We start from the raw sequence: 22596 nt of genomic DNA, 5'->3' as shown, positions 1-22596 counted from the left end.
GACTCCCTGTTGTTGAAACCAAACAGTGCCAGAGAAAGGGAACTTGGTTCAAACTGGTTCTCTTACAAGAGAGCCTGGTTATTTCTTTAATTCTATAGACACTTATATGGTATTTACTATGTATCAGGTGCTGTTCTAAACACTTCACTATGAACTGACTTAAATAGTGGAACAACCGGGGGAGAGTTAGAGTCAGGAAAATGGGAAACACATGACCCTAGTTCAGGGCCTTAGATAATGGGAACAGGGTGAAAATACAAGGTGTAGAATATTATTTATTGGCATGAACAATAGTTGAGGACACACCTAACCCATCCCCTTATTCACCTCATCCATGCTGGAGGCTGCCCGTTCTTGAAAGCTCTTCTCCACACTTCTGTCATTTAAAACCTTTACTCTCTGTCCACCCCTCAAGACCTAGCATAAACAGCACCTCCTTGTCCTCCCTGCGCGCAGCCCCTCGCCCCAACCACTGCAGTCCTGCCATCTCTTCAGTTTCTCCCTTGGCCTCATCCCTCGCTGCTACCTGGTGTGAAAGTGACCTTGGGATTTTGACCATCCCCCAACTGCCACCCCAATGAAGACAGAGCCCTGTACAGGTCAGGGCTCTGTAAGGTCTGAGGAGGAAAAAGGACCAGGCAGGAGGCACTCAGCTCTGTTCCTGGAGATGCTGAGGCTGATGCCAGCCCGGCCAGGTGTCAGTGGACACAGACGAGAGAAGAGGCTCGGGGACACTGGTGGGGAAGGCACAGCATGGCTTTCTGCCTCAATCCTAAACTCCTGTGGAGGAAGGAGGCTGTTTGACCCCACAGGTCAGGTTCCTCAGTACATCCATTTAGTGGTGGGGTGTAGGAGACCATTTACTGCCCGGGGCAAAGTTAGGATAATAGCAAAGTCCCTCCTTGGTGCCCTAACATTCTCCCATTATGCTCATGTCCTCACCTTACTGCTCTCCCACTCTTCTGAACTCCTGTCCTTAAAGAGTCCTAATTCTTGGGCTCACTCTACCACCCAAATCTCATCTTAAAATCAGTTCTCTGCAACTCCATTCACACTAAAATGTGATTAAAGTTTTGGGGGAGCCCAAATCCCAAAGCCAAAGGGACAAGAATTAGTGGAGAGATAGGGAAGGCCTGGGGTCTCTGGGACTGATGGGAGGGAATGCAGGGCTGAAGGGGCAGAGCTGGCTGAGCACAGAAGATGCCCTGAAGCTGGAGGTACATGCGGTCAATCAGATTGCAGATGGAGGCTGAGTAACAGGGACACAAAGACATGAGACTCGTAGTCATACAGGTAACCCACAGCCTCCTGGCCACCCACAAGGGCAACCTGTCTATAGGAGAGAAGGAAGCTTACAGAAGTACCTACCATGTGCCCCAAATCGCACAAAGTGCTCTATATATACAACATCATTTAATTATCCCCATATCCCTGCAGTGCAGAGCTCATTACTGCTACTTACACACAGGGCACAGTCCCCTAACTCTTCCCTATCAATCCCAATCTCAGCCAGACTCACAGCTTCCATACTCCTTTATACGTTGACAACTTCCAAAATTATACTTCTCCAGCCCAGACAGCTCCATGTTGGTATCTAATAGTCTCTCAAAATTATCTGGTCCCAAACTAAAGTCCTGTATGTCCCCAGATCTGTTCTTCCCTAGTCTTCCCCACCTCTGTAAATGGCAGCTCCATCCTTCTGGCTGCTTTGAATAAAATCCTGTAGTCATCTATGATTCTGCTCTTTCTTTCCCACCTCACATATCTTGGGACTTCACACATCCAAACCTGAGCCCTTGCTGTCACCTCTGCTGCTGCTCCACCACCTACTGTCACTCACCAACTTAATTCAGACAGCCTCGGATGGGCCACCATGCCTGTAATCTCGACAGAGCAGCCAATGATTCTTTTCAACTGTAAATCAGATCATTCTGCTCTCCTGCTCAAACCCAATGGCTTCCTATCTCAGAGTCCAAGTCAAAGCCCTTACAATGCCTATAAGCTTCTGCATGATTTGCTCACCAGCCCCCAAACCATCTGATCTCTTTCTCCTCACTTCCTCCATTCCAGTTCACTGCCTTCCTTGCTGTCCCCAAACACAACAGGCAGGATCCAGCCCCAGGATTTTGTGCCTGTTCCTTCTGCTGCCAGACTCCTCCCACATCTGGTCAGCTGCCTCCAGGTCTCAGCTCAAATGCCACCTTATCAGGAAGGCCTCCCTTGAATATCCTGTATTATACAGCATCTCCCTTCCTACACATTTTCTTATACCTCCTTCCCCACTTATTTTCTTTAATGCCATAGCACTTATCAACTTGTATTGTACGGTATATATTTGCTTAGTTATGTTTATCTGTCTCCTTGAAATTAGATTGTAAGCTTCTTGAGGGCCACTGCTCTATCCTCAGTGCCTAAAGAGTACCTGATACAGAATAGGCACTGGAAACTAGCTGTTGGATGGATGGACAGATGGACAGAAGGATGGATGGATGGATGGATGGATGGATGGATGGATGGATGGATGGATGGATGGATGGATGGATAGGATTACATAGGCTCAGAAACAAGCCTAAAGAGTCGAGGCCTACCAGGAGGGGATTTTTGGAACAACTCTGTCTTGAAGGGTGCTTCCTCCCAGCTGGGGGATATAGTCACTAATGAACTTCACGGGACAGTTTCCAGTTAGTAGAGTACAATGGCAGTTCATGCCTGCTCCCGTCCCCCAGGGGGGGTGCTTGGTCCTGAGGGGATTGAGGTAGATACTGAGTGTCCTGTGAATGTGGAACTCTAATTGCCATGTGATGTGTTCCTCTGAGTCTCCCTCCTAAGGAAATGGAATCCCCATTCTCCAAGCTGTTCAAGCTGGAAATAGGAAGTCATCCTTGAAACCCCTCATCCTCACTCCCCAATCAATGTGTCAACAAATCCTGTCAGCTCTGCCAAAATCTCTCTCAAATCCACACGCCTTGGCTCCCCCACCATCCCAGTGCAAGCTCTCATTCACATGACCTCAGTACAAGCCTCAGAACAGGATTAGGGCTTGGCAGCTATACAGAATCCAATCAGGCACCTGAGAAGAGTGCCCAGGAAGACCATGAAATCCAAAATTCAATCATGCATAAAGGAATTGCTGAAGGAAGTCAGCCATGATCTTAGTGGGAGATGCAAAATTCCATCCATGCAGATCAGAGAGAAGGATTACAGAAAGATCTGAAGGACTGATGGACTGGCATCAAAGTATCTTTGGTGCCAGAGGGGAAAGTAATAAATGTCCTAGAAGAACTAAAGAAATTAAAAAATAAAAAATCAATTGTCAATAGCCAAGAAATGAAAACAACCTAAGTGTCCAGCATAGATGAATGGACAAAGAAGACGTGGTACATATACACAGTGGAATATTATTCAGCCATAAGAAGAAAACAAATCCTACCATTTGCAACATGGATGAAGCTGGAGGGTATTATGCTCAATGAAATAAGCCAGGTGGAGAAAGACAAGTATCAAATGATTCCACTCATCTGTGGAGTATAAGAACAAAGCAAAAACTGAAGGAACAAAACAGCAGCAGACTCACAGAACCCAAGAATGGACTAACAATTACCAAAGGGAAAGAGATTGGTGTGGATGGGTGGGAAGGGAGGGATAAGGGGGAAAAAGGGTCATTGCGATTAGCACATATAATGTAGGGGTGGGGGGACACAGAGAAGGCAGTATAACACAGAGAAGACAAGCAGTGATTCAACACAAAGAAAACAAGTAGTTATTCTATAGCATATTACTAAGATGATGGACAGTGACTATAATGGGGTATGTGGTGGGGACTTGATAATGGGTGGAATCTAGTAACCCCAATGTTGCTCATGTAATTGTATATTAATGTAACAAAAATCAATTGTCAATTAATTTGCAGACCCCTGATCACAAGACCTAAGTTGGTAGAAAAAAAGTTTTTACCCTCAACTTGGGTGATTAAAGCCTGGAATCAGAAATGAAAAAATTTAGCCTAGCCATGTGGAATGTCTGCTACACCTTCGGTGAAGGTGCTGGCTTTTGCCTACACAAATCACACAGAAGAATCACTTGAAGATATAATTGGAACCTAGAAGATACCAACCCGTGTTAAAAGAAGTGAACTCCAAGCTTACTATTGTCATTTCAAGTATTAATACAGAGCTCCATGTACCCAGTCATGGTGGAGAGGAATCACTCTGAACTACACAAACCAAGATCTCAAGTTCCTTTTGGCAGATAAGCAATCCCCAATGATGGGACAGTGATCTGGTGGAGACCATAAATAGTCGGTCCAGTAATCTCAACTTGTTTGAAATCACAACACTCTACCCTGTGGGTAAACCTCAGAAAGGTCATAATTAAACACAGATAGGAAGATGTAACTCAGGCCAAGAGCAATACTCTTACACAAAGATTAAGAATAAATATATAATCATTAGAATCATCTATATGATTTGGAACTTGAGGCATTTATAACATATTTTAATATAGCATATTAGAGTACATGCCAGATTATCCTTCTGGCAATATAAAATGTGTAACTAAATGATTTATTTTGTACTTGGGATTTTGAGTTGAAAGATATAAGAGAATTTGGTTAAGTTAAAAGAGTTGGAATGTTTAACACAACTTGACTTATGCACGCAACCACCTGAAATGAATAAGTGGATGCATGCATAAGTTTGGTTTGTTATGTTTATGCGATTATTTCTTTAAGGTGTTCTCCCTCACAAGAATGCCAGTTCCACAAAGCCAAGCAGTATTGGAGGGGTGAATTAGAAGAGGCAAGCCTTTTGCTGATGGCCTAGACAGCATCTCCCCACCCTGACCTTAACCCTCAAAATAAGCTAGGATCAGCAGGGGTCAGCAAACTATGACCTCAGGGCCAAATACAGCCTGCTGCTTGTTTCTGTAAATAAATTTTTATTGGAAGAAAGCCATATCCATTTGTTTACACATTGCCCATGGCTGCTTTTGCTCTATAAGCACAAAGTTGGACAGGTGAGACAGGGTCTTTCTGTGGCCCACAAAGCTTAAAATATTTACTTCCTAGGACAAGATGATATCTATACTGGTATGCAAACATCCCTTGACAACTGGCATCTAAGCTCCAGATGTTTCTCTCCCCACAACCCCAGTCCAGACAGCTCCCACTACTACACAGCCAGTTGGTTCTCCTTGTGTCCTCTAATGTCCCTATAAATTGGTCAAGCAGCTCAGGAGCAGGTGTCTCTCTGGCCGCACTCCCCACAGAGCGTCCAGTGATGTCTGGCCCTATAATGCCTCTCCATGGGGCAAGGGGAACTTGGAGGACTGCAGTAAGATTTTTCTCCATAAGCCTAATTTTGTGTCTGCACAATGTGTCACCAGGGTGGGTATCTTCCCACCCTCTTACTCTACAATAAACAATGAAGGAAGGAAGAAATGAGTAAGTGGATGCATGACCTGCAGGTCTCTAGTACTTCATCAGCGAGTCATCAAATGGCAACAAATTGGGGTTGCACTGAGGGTCTTGGACTACTTTTCAGTTTATGGAAATTAATAAATATTCATTACTGAGAAAATGCAAATGGAACTTGCATTATTATTTTCTTTTGCTATTAGTTTATTTCACTACTTGTAGGGGTAAGTAATTGTTTTCTTTTTCTGGTATTTTTGGTAGGCTTTTATTAAATGGCCAGGAATTTGGGTTTAAAGATCTCTTTACCAAGGGAAAGAACACGTGGGGCCAGCTTTAAATTAATGGTATGCTCATGTCAAGGTGGCAGATAGAACTCCCAAATTTAGAACTCCCATCTAAACCCTATTGAAATAATAATTTTGAGTAAACCAAAGACAAAGAGTCATGGCAGGAGGGAAGATCTATAGAGTTTTCATTAAATTTCCAGAGGATAGAAAATGAACAGAGTGCTATGAAACACAGCAAAGGTCAAACATAGCAGAGGAGGCCGGAAGCTGGGGCACTCATGGGACAAAGGAGCAGTAGAGGCCCTGGGCTCTGGATGGCAGGTGGGAAAGCAGGAGCAGGAAGGGGGCAGGAGTCACGATGATCAGCAGCAAGCAGCTAGAGCCAAGTACCCATGTGCTGCCCACTCCCAGCCCTGGGAGTTACAGAGCCAAAGTGAAAATTACTCTAGACAAAGTTTAACAGGCAAGCAAGACTCTATCAAGACTTGCAATAGGAGAGAGAGAATGAGCTCACTTCCACTGAAACAAAAGGCAGGAGGTTTTCTAAGTGCTGGGGTGAGCTCATGGAAAAGTACTGAAGGACATTAGGAGGAAGTTGATCAATAGGATTGCCCAGCACATTGAGTTATTCCTGAGTTTGCAAATGTTTTTCTCTGTGATTAGACCACCTGTGTTTGCTAACAGGCACCCAGTGGAGTTAGGCCCCCACTGCCCCACAGGACTGGGAGATGCGGATCCTGTCTTCCTTGATGATTACACTTCAAAGGGATAGCTTCCAGGTCCTTCAGGAAGACACGCCTGGGGGTAAATTTGGCAAGAGTCTGGGAGAAGATTTATATACATTTCTAAGGGGCAGAGAAAGAATTTGCAATTTCAAGTTTCTAAAGTAAAAGCTTTAAGAAGGGGAACCCAGGGGACTAGAGGCAGAAAGAAGCCTACGAACTGGATAAAGCTGAAGGAAACATTATGGTCACCTTGGTCACAGCCCAAAGTTTATCCCTAAGAGTTGTACTAAATAGTGCTGAAGGGAGAACAAGGGCTTCTAGTGGGGGCTGATAACCTGGGGAAGTCCCCGTGCACTATGGCTTGGAAAGGGTCCCCACCCTGCCCCCGCCTGCCAGCTAACATGGCCACCTGGTAGCACTCAGCACTCAGCGGGCCCTCCTACTGGGAGGTGAATCCTGTTAGGACAACAGACCCACCCGTATCTGAGCAGATGCAAGCCCATGCTGTGTTTCGCAGCCTACCCTCCTTAAATATGAACCAAAGACTGAGGACTCAGAGACATAGGAGGAAGAACACCTTGACATGGCTGCCAACAGCTTTGGGACCCCGCTTTCCTTACCTGCCTTTCTGATTTCCTCTTCCCCTCTCAGCAATCTAGTACAAGATGCTTCTTCAAGTTCCTCAAAGACACTGAATTATTTTCTGACTCTGGGTCTTCACAGAAGTTACTTTTCCACCGAATCTCCCTCCCCTCCAGTCTGCACCTAACTGAGCTGGAATCACCTGAGAGGTCTCCTCAGGGCACCCTCACTGACTCCCCCAGACAGTGACAGTTTCCTTTCACGCCCTCTCATGGCAGAACCAGCTACATTTCCCAGTGGAAAATGAAATACAGGACTCCTTGTTCAAAAGTTCTTAAAAATTTCAAGGCAACAGATAAGCATTAAATCAAGTTCAGGGCCTTCTAAGCCCAGGGCTCTGTGTAACTAATTACACAGGTTGCATGTCCATGAAGCTGGTCCTGCTTGCACATGATCATTCTTTATGGTACATATAATTTGCAATAAAATATTGTGAGTTTATACACATGTCTGTTTCCTCAGCTGTTATAATCCACCAGTGTAAATATCACCGTGTAACACCCTCATCCTCCCTCCCTCCAGCCCACGTTCCTGGGCACTGTAACAGGGACATTTTAGGTTCTCAGTAAATACCTGTTGAGTGTCTGAATGTCTAAGAGTACATGAATCAATGATTCAATAATCAATCAGGGAATGATGATGACACTGCTTCATCATCCCCAACACAACATCACCAGAGACAATCTCCTGAACAAATGGAATTTCTGTTTGGGCCTTACACTAATGTTAGCCTTATAGAAATGGATTGATTTGAATTACATGGATGAACTATACCAAGGCTTGATATATTTTCCTTGACTTTCTTGATATAATTTTTTCTTGATACTAAGTAGGAAAGGGGAATTGATTTTTCTATTTTTATTGGAATTTTATTTTGGTCTTATAGAAATGGATTGATTTGAATTACATGGATGAACTATACCAAGGCTTGATATATTTTCCTTGACTTTCTTGATATAATTTTTTCTTGATACTAAGTATGAGAGGAGAATAGATTTTTCTATTTTTATTGGAATTTTATTCATCTTCAGAGAAATTCTGAAATAAAATACCAAAGTGAACAAAAGACAGCTTTGGAAATTACACTGGCAGTTAGTGGGTGCAGATGGTCCAGAAGACTCTTGCTGCAGCTGTACCCCTGAGAAACTCTCCCAAAGGCCCCACAGGACACGTACACCAGGATGGTCATCCACTGGGGCTTGAGATGGTGAGGAACTGAAAACAACCCAGGAGAGAGGGAAAGAATATGCATCTGATGGAAACTGGCAGCAATAGGAATCAATGAGCTGGAATTCTACCTGGTCACTATTGAGTTGTTTAAAAAAGGACAGACTGAGATTTATCACACTTCATCATCTACATACATTAAAATCCCACACACAAAGCATTATTTAATGTTCAAAAACACACATGTCTAAACAAAAGAAGGTGCACATTAGGCACGCTGGAATGAGTGCCCACAGGGAAGGGGCAGTGGGCACAGACTTGGAGGCTAGAGGAGAAAAAAACAAAGACCAAGAGTGTCCTGGACTCACTGATGACAGTGAGGCCGTGAACTGAGGAGAAGGATTAACTCGGGGTTAACTTTTGATGTTCAAGGAGGAAAGGAAGGAAAAGAAGGGAAGGAAGGAGGGAGGGAAGGAAGAAGGGAAGAAATTTCATTTAATACCTACTTGCCTGGTCAGTGTTCTGAGCGGAGCTGCTTTGACATCTCCAAGAGCAGCTGTGCCTGCCTCGAATAACCTCTATGGAACAAGCTCCTTGGGTACGGGTGTTTGTAGCGCTCCCAGCCAAGGGTGTCCAGGGCTGCAGAGGGGCCGGCTGACAGGGGGAAGGGACTTAGCCAGGAATGTTTGGTGCTGTCACTCGCAGCTGCTCTTTATGCTCTGGAAACCAAGATGGCCTGGATTAGGATGTTAGGTACTAAGAAAGCAGTGGCCTCTAGTGAACAATTCCTTATTGTGGTACTATGTAAGCTGCTATGTAAGATACTACATAAGGAGCTAAGACGGGGTGGAAAGAAATCAACAGGAGAAGCTGTGTAGTTGTCTACAACAGCAGTGGTGGAAGGAGCAGCTCTTTTATTGCATCTGATGATCTCCTACAAAACAGCTCCTTAGAGATGCCCTGCATTCTCCCCAGGGCCCCAGCAGGTCACACAGACCCAGACTGAGTGGAAAAAGGTGTCACTATTGGGAGGGCCTTTATTCTGTCAGCTGCATCCTGAAGATAAAATGGGGATGTGAGAAAATACGAAAGGGGAAAAAAGTATGAGCAATGGAAATGCCTGTGATACAAGGCCAAGCAAAAAAGGGCAGTTTGCCAACAGCTACTTTTGCCTTCTAGAAATTCGAAGAAATTAAAATTGATCCTTCACAAATATCACTCTATTCATCAAAACACCTTGTAAGGTCGGGATTATTTGGCCCATTTTACAGGTGTGGAAAACAAAACTAAGAAAGGCAAACAGACTTGCCCAAGGCTACAAAGTTAATTATTTTAGTAAGAGCATTCAAAGTATGAGCATTGCAGTCAGACATTTTGGTTTCTAATATGAACTTGGCCATAGACTCCATGTGACCCAAGCTAATTATTTGTCATCATTAATCTTCTAGTTCTATACCTCCAGCATTATTGTATTGTACAATGAAACCTCCAGCATTGTCTTGTGGATCAAAAGAGATGATGTATATAAACCCCCCTAAAACACAAAAATAATTTTTTCACTTCTCCATGAAGGGAAGCATGTTTAGCTGAGCAAGGAAAAGGCTCTTATAGGAGATATGAGGTGAGGACAAGTTTTTGTGCCTTTTAGTAATAGGGAGGAGGTGAAAGCTCAATGCTATGACTATGTATGTACATATTTCTATCAATGGCATCTCGTCTCCACTCACCCTGACACTCATGAGGGAACCTTGGAGTCAATCTCTCCACCCTTCATCCTCAACGTGTAACCAATCTCCACATTACCTATTTCTCCAAAACACATTATATCTCAAGTTCATCCATTTCTTCTTTCTCTACTGCCTCCAGTATGGCCCAGGCTGCCGTGACCTCTCGCCTAGCATATGGCAATAGCCTCTTGGCTGCATCCTCTCCAGTCCTTTCTCTGCCAAAGTGATCTTTTTAAAGTACATATAGAATGTCACTCCCTTGCTTAAAACACTTCAGTCGCCCACCATTCATGACAGAAACGTCAGTCCTTCCATCTGCCTCACACCGTGCAGTGCGACTCTCTCCAGCCCCTGCTGCTCCATGCTTATCCTTATATCCACTCTTCAAACATTTGCACTTCCCAAGATTCACTAAAGGTTTTCTTGTTTTGGGACCTATTTCCATTAAACAATAACTATTTTTAAAAGGTTAAGTCATAACTCTAATATATTTTTTAAGTGTCAAAGATTTTATTTAACTCATTGCTATGGTCTGAATGCCTGTGCCCCCCAAAATTCATATGTTTAAATCTTAATCCCCAAAAGTGATGGTATCAGCAGGTGGGGCCTTTGGGAGGTGCTTTAATCAAGAAGGCGTAAGTCAGAACTTACTATCCTCATGAATGGGATCAGAACCTTATAAAAGAGGCTCCAGGGAGATCCCTAGCCTTTTCCACTATGTGAGGATACAAGAAGTCTGCGACCCAGAAGAAGGCCCTCATCCAGTCATGCTAGAACCTTGACCTCTGATTTCTAGCCTCCAGAACTCTAAGAAATAAATTTTTGTTGTGTATGGACCACCTAGTCTGTAGTATTTTGTTATAGCAGTCCAAATACTCATTAATGAGGAACCAGTAAGATACAATGACTATTCCAGTTCAGAGGAGAATTCAGCATGACCTGGCATATAGAAAATGTAAAAGAGTCCACAGAAAAAAATTGCTATAATAAACAAATTCAATAAGGTTGCCGGATACAAGATCAACATGCAAAATATCAATGCATTTTTATACACTAGCAAGGAACAATCTGAAAATAACATTAAGAAAAGAACTGCATTTATAATAGCTTCAAAAAGAATAAAATATTAAGGAATGGACTTAACAAAAGAAATGCAAGACTTGTACACTGAAAACTATAAAACATCATTGAAGGAAATTAAAGAAGAGCTTAATAAATGAAAGCATATCTCATGTTCATGGACTGGAAGATTTAAAATTGTTAAGATGGTAATACTCCCCACAATGATCTACAGACCAGTGTAGTGTTATCCAAGTCTCAGCTATCTTTTCTTGCAGAAATTGACAAGTTGATCTTAAAATTCATAAGGAGATACAAGAGACCAAGAAAAGCAAGGAAAAAAAATCTTGAAAAAGAACAAAGTTGAAGCACTCACAATTCCTGATTTCAAAACTTACTACAAAGCTACAGTAATCAAGACAGTGTGGTACTGACATTAAGAAAAACATATAGATCAACAGAATGCAGTTGAGTGTCTAGAAAAAACTCTTATATTTACGATCAGTTGATTTTTGACCAGGGTGCCATAACAATTCAATAGGGAAAGAATAGTCTTTTCAACAAATGGTGCTGGAACAACTGGATATCCATATGCAAAAGAAAAAATACACAAAAATCAACTCAATGGAGAATCTAAAAACATGCATTTATTAGTTATCAGGAAAGCTGAAATAAGTTTACAAATAGAAGCAAATTTGGTTAATAGCTACCAGACAATAATCAGTTGTATTCTACCAGAAAAAAAATTCATTTTATGTTTCTATGGAAAAGAATTATTTTCATTGCTGTAAGTTTTCCACAATTTATAAGGTTTTAAAACCATTTGAAGACCATGAAAGACACAATCCCCTATACAACCAGACAATCTAGAAGAGTACCCCAGAAAGGATAACCAGTAACCTCTTTTTTGAAAGAGTGCAGTTTATTTCGAAGTCTTTCACAATTTTTCTTCACCATTCCTATTGGAGAGCTTTCCCCCAACTCTGTCCCTAGCTCATTCCCACTCTGCAGATCTTAGCTGAAATGGCAATTCCTAGGAAAGGCTTCCCTGACCCCCAACCCAATTTAGGATTTCTTGTTGTTCTGTTACAGAATATATGGGGTCTTCCTTCAGATCACTCACCACAGTTTTTACTTTGAGATTTGGGGAGGTAGTTATTTCTTTATGACACTAGCTACCATGAGAACACATCCCCATTTTACTATTATATTCCAGTTGTCTTGGAGTGGGCTTTAGTAAGCGCTGTTTGTGAATTTAATCCATCAATCAAATCAATCAATCCAGTAAATCAACAGATAATGAACGCTACTCCAACACCTGGTTGTCAATGTTAAATATGAATCCCAATTTTCAGAAGAAAAAAAATAGGGTTTCAATTTGGGCTTTACCCTGAATTTTACCTAATGAATGTTTGATATCTGATTCATAACAGAAAAACAAGAGCTTTTATACTTTTCTTGAAGATTCTGGATTTGAGGTAGGTAATACTATATTTAATAACTGATGTTATTAGCTGAGGAGGGAAGGTTGATTTTCCTGATGTTTTTTGGCTCTTTCCCTGTGGGAAATTTTAGGCAAGGTTATTTATATAAGGGGAGAAAAGGCTACTGATGAAGCTAAAATTAGTCTTGAAAACAAAGTGAACTATACATAAATATTCATAGCAGGTTTACTTGTAATAGCCCCAAACTGGAAACAACCCCAAGTATCCTTCGGTGGATAAATGTTTAAATACACGATGGTACATCCATACCATGGAATACTACTTAGCCATGAAAAGGGGCAGACTACTGATATACACAACTTGGATGGAGCTCAGGAGTTTTATGCTAAATGGAAAAAGCCCATATCAAAGATTATAGACCATATGATTCCATTCATTAAAGAGTCTCGAAATGACAAATTGCAGTGATGGAGAACATATCAGTCAGGGATTAGGAGGAGGGGCAGGGAATGATGGAGTTGTACCCTCATTGTTGTAGTTGTATGAATCTACTCATGTGACAAAATTCATAGAAGTATGCACCAAAAAAAAAAAATTAGTGTGGGTAAAAACTGGTGAAATGTTAATAAGATCTCTTTAGTTACTAATATACTACTGTCAATTTCCTAGTTCTGATGATTGTACTGAAGTTTCATAAGATGTCCTTGGGGGCAGCTGGACACAGGTTGTACAAGAACTCTGTACTGTTTTTGCAATTTCTATGTGAGTCTAAAACATTAAAATAAAAAGTCAAAATTAAAAAGCAAGAGATTGTTCATGCCCTGAAAAAATTAATTTCTCTCATTACTTTTAACTTTAACTTTTTTATGGTCTCCAAAATCAATGGTCAGAGTCACAAAACTATTCTTTTATATCAGACAACTCCTAAACTCTTCATGTGAGAGTCACAAGGGTGCCCTGAGGTTGGGTGAGAAGAAAAGCAATCGGAGTGGAACCACTGTGAAAAAGACAGGGGAAAGAATGGGCTAGTCCTCAGGCTGTCCCTTCCCTGGTAGCACACGGAGAAAGGCCCTCAGGGTAGTTTGAGGACAGCCTTGGTACATGAGAAATAGTAATCTTATCAGGTTTGGCTTGGCATCTATGACTGGCTTCCTGGAGAGACAGCATTTCTGGTCAAGCGAAGCCTTTCCAGGAACACACAGGTTTGTTTGCTGATGTGGCACTGGGGGCAGGAGAGGTTCCATCTTGGGCCTAGAGTGACCCAGCTCATCAGAGCTACCCTATCCAAGAAAACCACCAAGCTCCTTTTTACAGGTGTGGAAACACATTCACATAGGGTAAGACACTTGCAGCCAAATAAGTTAGTAATTGCAGCAGTTAAGTTTTAAGCTTTGGAAATCAACATCCTGGGAAGATGCTACTCATTTGTCACCTGTCCCTCACCATCTAGACGTTTTGTAAATTCCAACCCCAACTGAAGTTAGACCAGGAGCAGGGACTGAGCGGTATTCCTCTTCCTGTGTCCAGACAGTCATCATATTCTTTCCAGCTTGGGAGGTGCAGAGCAGGTCTATTCTATAACAGGGTCCTGCTCCCTAAGTCCTGCCTGGCCATCAAGGGAAAAGACACTGGGGCTTGGCTTTTACTCCACAGCTTTTCAAAAAGCAGAAGCAATATTCACCCACATGTCTGAAGATAGGGTTGTTACTTCTAACTGGAAGGACATGATTATCAAGGGGTCAGAGAACACCAATTCCCAGACAGGGATGGGACTGGGTGACTCAAAGACTCTACTCTGTTCCTCTTTGGATTTCCAAAGGCCCAAAGACAGGAAGTGCTTCAGCAAATCTTGGAGGAAGGCAGGGGTCAGCAAAGAAAAGTCTGATGGAAGTTGACAAATCTGCTTGGGGCTGCTTTAGGCAATGACAAGGCCGGAAGCCAGCCTGGCCATGTGTTACAGGAAACGAGCACAAAGAAGGGCCTCAGCAGCTTGAAGGGGCTTCTCTATTCAGGTCATGTCCAGGACCAGCCCTCAAGGAGGCCACCGGCAGACCACTAAGCATTTGGCATCATTATCCCTCCCAGGAAGAGACAGATCTCCCATGATACAGAGATCAGTGCCCCTGTGTCCATGTCACCAATACCTTGAATGGGGCCACCCGTGGCAGGAAATCATGCAGTAGCTTCAGTTTCAGTGTCCTGTTAGTCTTTAATGCTGAAGGCTCATGTTTCCTCTGCCCCTAGATAAAACTCAAAACAATCCCCATGATTTTTCTAGTGACTCTCAAATTAAACCAAGCATCTGCAGTCACTTGAGTCACAAAACACAGTATCAATAAAAATAAACAAAACTTACAATCCCATGTGAAAGTCCAACTTCAGTCTTGCCTCAATGACAAGGTTTCTTTCTCTCCCAACCCCAGGGCCTCTTGCCAGTAGAAAGCCTGCCACCTGGGAAAGAGGGCTTTCCCCACCCAGCCCTAGTACTTCCCCTGTTCTTGCATTTCTGATCCTCTCAGGGTTGGACATGTGGAAGATAGAGAAGGGGAGGCCTGTGTGATCCCATTTATATTAAATCTTCAAAAAATAGGCAAATCCATAGAGCAGAAAGAAGATTAACAGTTGCCAAGATCTGATGAGAGGAGAAAATGGAAGTGACTGCTAATGAGCGTAGGCTTTCTTTTGGGGGTAAAGGGACCAACAAACCATCAGAAATGGTATATACATTTCTTCAAGTAAAAACGTCTGAGCTACAACAGATAAAGAAAGAAATCTAAACTTCCCTACTGACTAAAGCAGAACTCTACAAGAGTCAGCTGCCACAAACCCCACCTCCAGGGGCATTTCAAAAAAACTGCAAACAAGCCTCATCAGAACCTTACAACCTATGAAGCCGTAACTTCCCCCCTCACCCGACCCCACCACCCCCAACACCCCCTATTAAATTGATATATAAAACTTTTCCCCTAGCTGTTTGGGAAGCAAACAGTATTTTTATAGAATACTCCCACATGCATAATAAATTTTCCCATGTTAATCTATTGTCAATTAATTTGAAGTCCCCTGATCACAAGACCCAATTTGGTAGAAGAAAAGTTTTTCCTCTCCACAGGGGTGATTAGAGTGTCCTGGAATTAGATAGTGGTAATGGTTGTACAACCTTGTGAATATATAAAAACCACTGAATTGTAACTTTGAAGGGGTGAATTTTATGGGGTATCAATTTTATCTCAATAGGAATAAAAGGTGAAGGGAACTAGAAAGTTCCTAGTTGACTAGCCTGTCCTGGACATCTATCCCCAGTGCTCTCTGGGCTTGGTGGTATTTGAAGCTGACTGTCTTGCCTGAGGGTTTCAGCCCGGGGCAAGTTCACTGTGGATTCAATGAGACTGAGAAATAACAATGGAAGTTCTTGAGGCAAAAGGATTTATAGCTGGCTTTATTCTCTTGGTAGGTCGAGCACTAGAATCACTGCATCCAGCAGTCTGCAGGTCCGTAATCCTCCGTCTGTCTCCACCCAGAGCACTGGACAGAGCTCTCACAGAGACTCAGTCAATAATAGCTTATTGCCTACGGGTGTGGAAGCAGTAGCCTAGCAGTAGGCCAACTACATCGGCAAGCAGTTTAGGGTCAGGTGAGGATCCTGGCCATAGGAACTTCCACTTTCCCCACTCTTTCTCCTACAATGCCCACCACCCACCCACCACTACCACTGGGATCTCTTACCTGCAGTTCCCTTGACAAGTGCTTCTTTGTATCAGCCAGATGCTTTCTCTTTCTCAGCCCTGAGGAATGCAGTGTCAACTCCTCTTTGTAGAGGCCTTTTTTTCCTTCCAGGTGGTCTTCTTAGATAGGACCTGAGATGACCCCACACTGACCCTTGATCTGGCTCAAGGCTTACACTTGACCCCTGAGAAACACACACTCTGCCCTGAACAAGTCACCCAAGGTAACAACTTCCCTTTGTGCCATCCTCAAAGCAGCTGGCCAGCCCATCTCTCTTCCTTTAGATTTCCTAGACCACAGTCAGACAGCTGTCCATTGCATCCCCAGATTGCTAAGTCATCTGGCTGAAGCCCCTCTTTCCAATTTAGGTGTAGAGAAGAACATCTTTAGCCTTCCCCATAAGAAAGAATTCTTTCTTCTCATTCTGGAGAGGTGTTAGCCCAGCCTCTCCAAAACCTTCTTCCCTAATCTCCCACCCCCTCCCACCTTTAACACCTTCAATATGAGCTCGAGGATTAAATATCACAATGAACCCTCTTTGTGAAACTGCATCAAGGTGGTATCATGCTCACAGGAGTGGAATTTACCATCTTTTCTTACATGTCTTTTGGGGAGAGGAGAAAAGTTGCCCAATCTGACAAAGGGAAAAGCCAGGAAAAGAGTGGTCTGCCTCCATGGCCCTCAGTCTCCCCTTCAGGCCTCTTTCAGGCATCTCCACAGTCCCAGTTCTTGGTTGCCCAGTGTCTTGCCAATGGATTTCAGCCCTGGGCAAGTTTAGTATGAATTCAGTGAGACCAAGGAATAACAATGGAACGTTCTTGGGGTAAAAGGGTTTATTACCCGGCTTTTTCCTCCTGGTGATAGGTTGAGCACTAGAATTATGTCTGCATCCAACAGTCTGCAGGTCTGTAATCCTCCTTTGTCTCTACCTCCACAGCCATGTCAGTCTCTGTCCTCGGCGTTGCCACCACTCCAGTCTCTGCTCTCCTGCAGCTTTGCAGCCTTGCAGTCCTGCAGCCGTGCAGCAGCCCAGAGCACTGGGCAGAGCTCTTTATATAGAGTCAATAACAATGTATTGCCCACACGTGTGTAGTGAACAAGTGGACCAGGGCCAGGTGAGAATCCTGGCCAAAGGGATCTTCACTCTCTCCACATCCAGTGTCCTCAATTTTCTTCTTACTCAGATGCCATCCTAAACTCAGCTCCTTTTTTTTTCACACTAAAGCATGAGTGACTAACCATAGCATTTTAACAGGCTTTGAAATGCAAAAATTGAGAGTAAGGACTCAGTTATGACACAGGGAACATCAAGTGGCTTCTGGGCTTTGAGGCCACCCAAGCTTTCCAGGGGATAATCAGGCAGTGAGCTTTGGGTACAGGCAAAGGTCTGATGTTGCAAGGTCAAACAGATAATAGGACTTGGGAAGGAAGAAAGATTACCAGGGATGCTACGAAAACCTGAGACTTGTAATCTTACAGACAGCCATTGCCAGCTGGCCCTCCAGGGAGGGACGACAGGTCACAGGAGGAAGAAAAGGTGCTCAGATTTGAGGAGCACCTGTTCCAGGTATTGTGTGAGGTGCTGTGCAGACAGCATCTCATTTGATTGCCCCCCCCTCCAAAAACCCTATGGTGGTGGTTTACCAATCCCATTTGTGGGTAAGGACATCAAGACTCAGTGAGGCTAGGTCTTTGAAGTAAGGTATCTTATTGGACATATTCTAAGAAGATGGACCTGCATGGTTAGCACAAAGCCACAGCTTTGTTTGTGGATGTTCTCATCTGGTATCCAAGTGATCAGCTCTCAGGGAGTTGAGACATGAATCTTGCCTGTCTGGGAAGTGAAACTGCTCCTCCTCCAGCCTTCCTTCTTGCAGTAAACAGCACTTGGTCCCCAGCTCCCACTCCACCCGACTTTGGCAAATGAAATGGAGGTCACTGCCAGTCACCTTCATTTTGTACTATGGACACAGTTGAGTCCTGCACCTGTATTTCCAGCTGGAAGACCATGCCTGCAGTAGCCCCCTAACAGCTTTCTCCACCCTTGGCCCTCTGAATCTATTCTTCATAAACTACCAGAGTGAGCTTACCAAAATGTAAAACTGATCATGCTTTCCCTGCTTAAAACACATCAAAGACTTCCCATGGCCCTCAGGATAAACCTCATACCCGCAACATGGCCTATGTATGCCCTGTGCAGTCTGGTCCCAGTTTGCCTCTCCAGCCCTATATCAGGCGCTCCCTTGCCTTGCTTTCAGGACTCCAGCCACATTTAGTTTCTGGTATGTGAGAGGACTTCCTGCCTCAGGACCTTTGCACAAGCTGTTCCCCTTACCTATATTTCTCTTTTCCTTGTTTTTCAACCTAGCTAACATTATTCATTTCATAGTTCTCAGATCGGATGTTCTCTTCTCAGAGAGAAGAGCCCTCAATATATTCCTTTCCTTTGTATTGTTTATTATTACAATGTATACATATATATTTATTTATGTGATTACTTATGTAATGTCAGTCTCTAGAAGAACAGGGAAATGATCTTTTGGCTCTCCACGGTATTCTTTGTGCCAAGCAAGAGGTCTGGAACATAGCAGACACTCTAGTTTTCATAGTCAAGGCTCTGCTCTGATGGGTGGATACAGACAAACCTCCCTTTCCTGTCCCAGCATCTTCCTGAGACCTCAGGGAAATGGGGCATGGCAGTGACCTTTCCCAAAGGGAGACCAGTCCTGCCCTGTTGTGGCCCACCCTGGGCCCTCCCCTAGGGAGGGTCTGAGGGAAGGGATGAACAGGAGGGATTAGCAGAGGAGGAAGAGAGGTGTTAGAAAAGGACAGATTAAAATAGGAAGAGGAAGAGGCATCCAGAAGGCATCCAGGCCACTCCTGGGATCTTGCTGCCCCTCCTCTCCCTTCTTTCCCAGTGCTCTTGGGGACAAAGAAGCAGGGCTGAATCTCCCAGTGGGCAGGGCTCAGCCTCACACCACCCTTCTCCCAGAAGAACCAGAGCTGACCTCACCACCCTGCCTCTCTCCCATCTCTCAGAAAATCCCACACAGGATTTGCTTGTGGCAAACTCTTTTAGGACCTCTCCCCTCTGCCCCAGAGCAGTTGGCCTCAGGCGCTGATGAGGAGCAGGGCCTGGGAAGAAGAGGTTGGGCTACTTTCCAGGGGTGGCACAGACTTCTGGTCACCTGCCTGGTGTACAGACACAGGGAGAGGCTGGACGCCTTCTGGCTTGGGCTGGACCTGCAGGGAGATGGGGGAGCCTATCCCAGTGGGTAAGAGGGCCTAAGTCTGGGAGGGAGAAGATGAAAAGGGGGGTTGGCTGAGGGGCACATGAATCATGGAGGAAAACTTTAATTCAGGTGTATTTGGGGTCCTAGGGAATAGGGGATAATTCCTCAGAAAGGAGACTGGCCCTAATCTAGAAGTTTCCAGGATTCCATAAAGAGGGTAGCTGAATAGAGACTTAACTCCTAACCTCCGCCTCTCACTCAACTTCTTTGTCCAAAGAGGCCAACACATCTGTGCCAAATCCCACAATGCATCGGTCCACGACTACACCTTGACCTGGAGCAGGGCCCAGTGCAAAATGAAAGGGCAGGGCGCCTTATTCAAAAACCATCAAGAATTTCCAGATAATTACAGAAGAATATAAAACCAAGCACGGGGCCTTTTAAGAGTGGGGCTCTGTGCAACTGCCCAGCTCACACCCCCATGAAACGGGACCTGACCTGGGGCTCAAAGTGCAAAAACCACAATGCAGCTGGGGTGCTCCAGCTCAGGGTACAACAATGGCAGAGGTCATCCTGCCCATTCCCCTCAGCCCTGGGAATCGTCCTGCCCTGGATTTAACTCCAGGGTCGCTTTCTCTCAGCTCTCACCCATTGAGCTAAATTCTATTTGAGCAGAAAGCAAGGAGTCCAGGAGTGGGGAACAGGAGTTCCTTTTAGTCCTGTGTGACAGAAAGCCCACTTAAAACATCCTAGAAAACAACAAAAATAGTTTATTGGTGTCACTCAAAAAGAGCCAATGTCAAGAACATGCCTCACAGAAAACTGGCCCCAGGGCAAAGGACTCCACGGCTCTCTGGTGTTGACTTCACTTGCTCTGCTGCGAGTGCACAGCTCAGGGCTGCACCCACAGAACCTCTCGAGGGGTCTGCCTGTCCCCTTCATTATAAACTGAGAACTACAAGGGAAGGACTGCAGCTGCCAGGCTTGGGAGGTAAGCCCTCACCCGTGGCAAAGGGTTGACAGCACCCCATAGAACCTAATAGCTACTCTGGCAGAGAAGTTCCCTCAGAGGAAATCATTTCCAGAAGAAAGAAAGGTGCTAGAAAAATAAATACATGTAAAGCCCTATACTCTACTATTTCTAAAGAAGCCTCTTGGTCTTAGAGTATTGATTTACTTTAAGGAATTGTCTTAAAGTACTGATCACCATGTTAAATGTTTGTGCTCATTTATATATTATGTGTGTGGTGTGGACACTAAAATATATCTCAAATTTTATCATTTTCATGCTTTTGCCTTAGAGGGTGAGCTCTAATATCTAATACTAGTTTGAATCCCTGCTTTGCCCCTTTCTAGCTGTGGGGGCAAATTACTTCACTATTCTGTACCTCCGTATACTCACCTGGAAGAGGAGATAATGACTAAACCTATTTCACAGGGTTGTAGTGAGGTTACAATTACAAAGTATTTGTAAAATACTTAAAATAGTAAGGGGCTCATCCTTATTACAACTGTTTGTTATTACCACTATTTGCAGTTACCTCTAACTAGAATTTTTTTCCCTTTTCTCTGCATTTTAAAGTGGTATGCAGCCTTGATCCAATTTCTGAGACCCAGTTCAAATGCTATCCTTTCATGAATTTTTCTCATCAGCTTGATCCAAAGGGATCTCTCTCCCCTCCCTCTGAAACCTCACTGGGCAGTAAGGCTCCACAGCTCTGGATGGCAGAGACTTTTCTCAGCCCTCTCCATCTCTCTACCCCAATTAGAATAAAATCTTCTTTAATAATACTTACAGTAGACCTTCTCAACAAGTACTAGTTTAATTAGAAGCAGGAAGCTAAAATCTCCCAACAAAGAAAATCTTCGGACCAGATAGCTTCACTGATGAAATTTACTAAATGTTTAAAGAAGAATTAGCATATCAAGCTCTTCCAAAAAGTAAGAAAGGAATACCTCCTAATTCATTCTATGAAGCCAGCATTACCCTGATATATGAACATATGTTCACACAAAAACTTGTACATGAACATTCATAGCAGCCATTATTCATAATATCCACAAAGTGGAAACAACCCAAACATCATCAACTGATGAATAGGCAATCAACAGATGGTATATCCAGACCATGGAATATTATGCAGCCATAAAAAGGAATGAAGTATTGACACATGTTACAACATGGATGAACTCTGAAAACATTATGTTAAATGAAAAGATCCAAACACAAAAGACAACACATAATGTGATTCCATTTACATGAAGCACCCAGAATATGCAAATCCAGAGACAGAATATAGACTGACAGTTGCCAGGGGCTGGGGGAGAAGGGGTTATGAAAGTGTTCTGGAACAAGATAGAAGTCTTGGCTACACAAATTGTGAATGCACTAAATGCCACTAAATGGTACACTTTCAAAGATTAATGATTAATATCAGAAAGGAGACTGGCCCTAATCTAGAAGTTTCCAGGATTCCATAAAGAGGGTAGCTGAATAGAGGCTTAACTCCCTCCTAACCTGGAAGAGGAGTTCCAACAACAAAAAAGCAATAAGCCTTCTCTGGAATGAGGAACTGTTACTTTCGTTTTCAGCAAGTGTACAAAGATTAGGCAATCCTCGGGGCCCAAAGAGGAAATTATCAATTAGCTTTTGCTGTATAACAAATCTCCTTAAAATGTAGTAGATTAAAACAAGCATTAACAACAAGATACCACCACACATCTTTTAGAAGGGCCCAAATCCATAACATTGACCATACCAAATGTTCACAAGGATGTGGAGTAACAGAAACTCTTGCATGCTGCTGGTAAGAATGCAAAAGGGTACAGCTACTTTGGATGAGAGCTTAACAGTTTCTTACAAAACTAAACCATACAATCCACACATGATTCAGCAGTGGCACTCCTTGGTATTAACCCAAAGGAGTTGAAAACTTCTGTCCACACAAAAACCTGCACCCAGATGATTTTAGCAGCTTTATTTATAATTGCCAAAACTTGCAAGTGACCAGGATGTCCTTCAGTAGGTGAATGGATAAATAAACTCTGGTAAGCCCAAACAACGGAGTAGTCAGCTCTAGAAATAAATGAGCTAGCAGGCCATGAAAAAGATATGAAGGAACCTTAAATGCATATTACTAAGTGAAAGAAGCCAATCTGATGCCAACTATGT

The sequence above is a fragment of the Manis javanica genome, chromosome 4, assembly GCF_040802235.1.
Source record: "Manis javanica isolate MJ-LG chromosome 4, MJ_LKY, whole genome shotgun sequence".
NCBI classification, from domain to species: domain Eukaryota; kingdom Metazoa; phylum Chordata; class Mammalia; order Pholidota; family Manidae; genus Manis; species Manis javanica.
The sequence above is the reverse complement of the archived record's forward strand: the minus strand, read 5'-3'. Positions refer to the sequence as shown.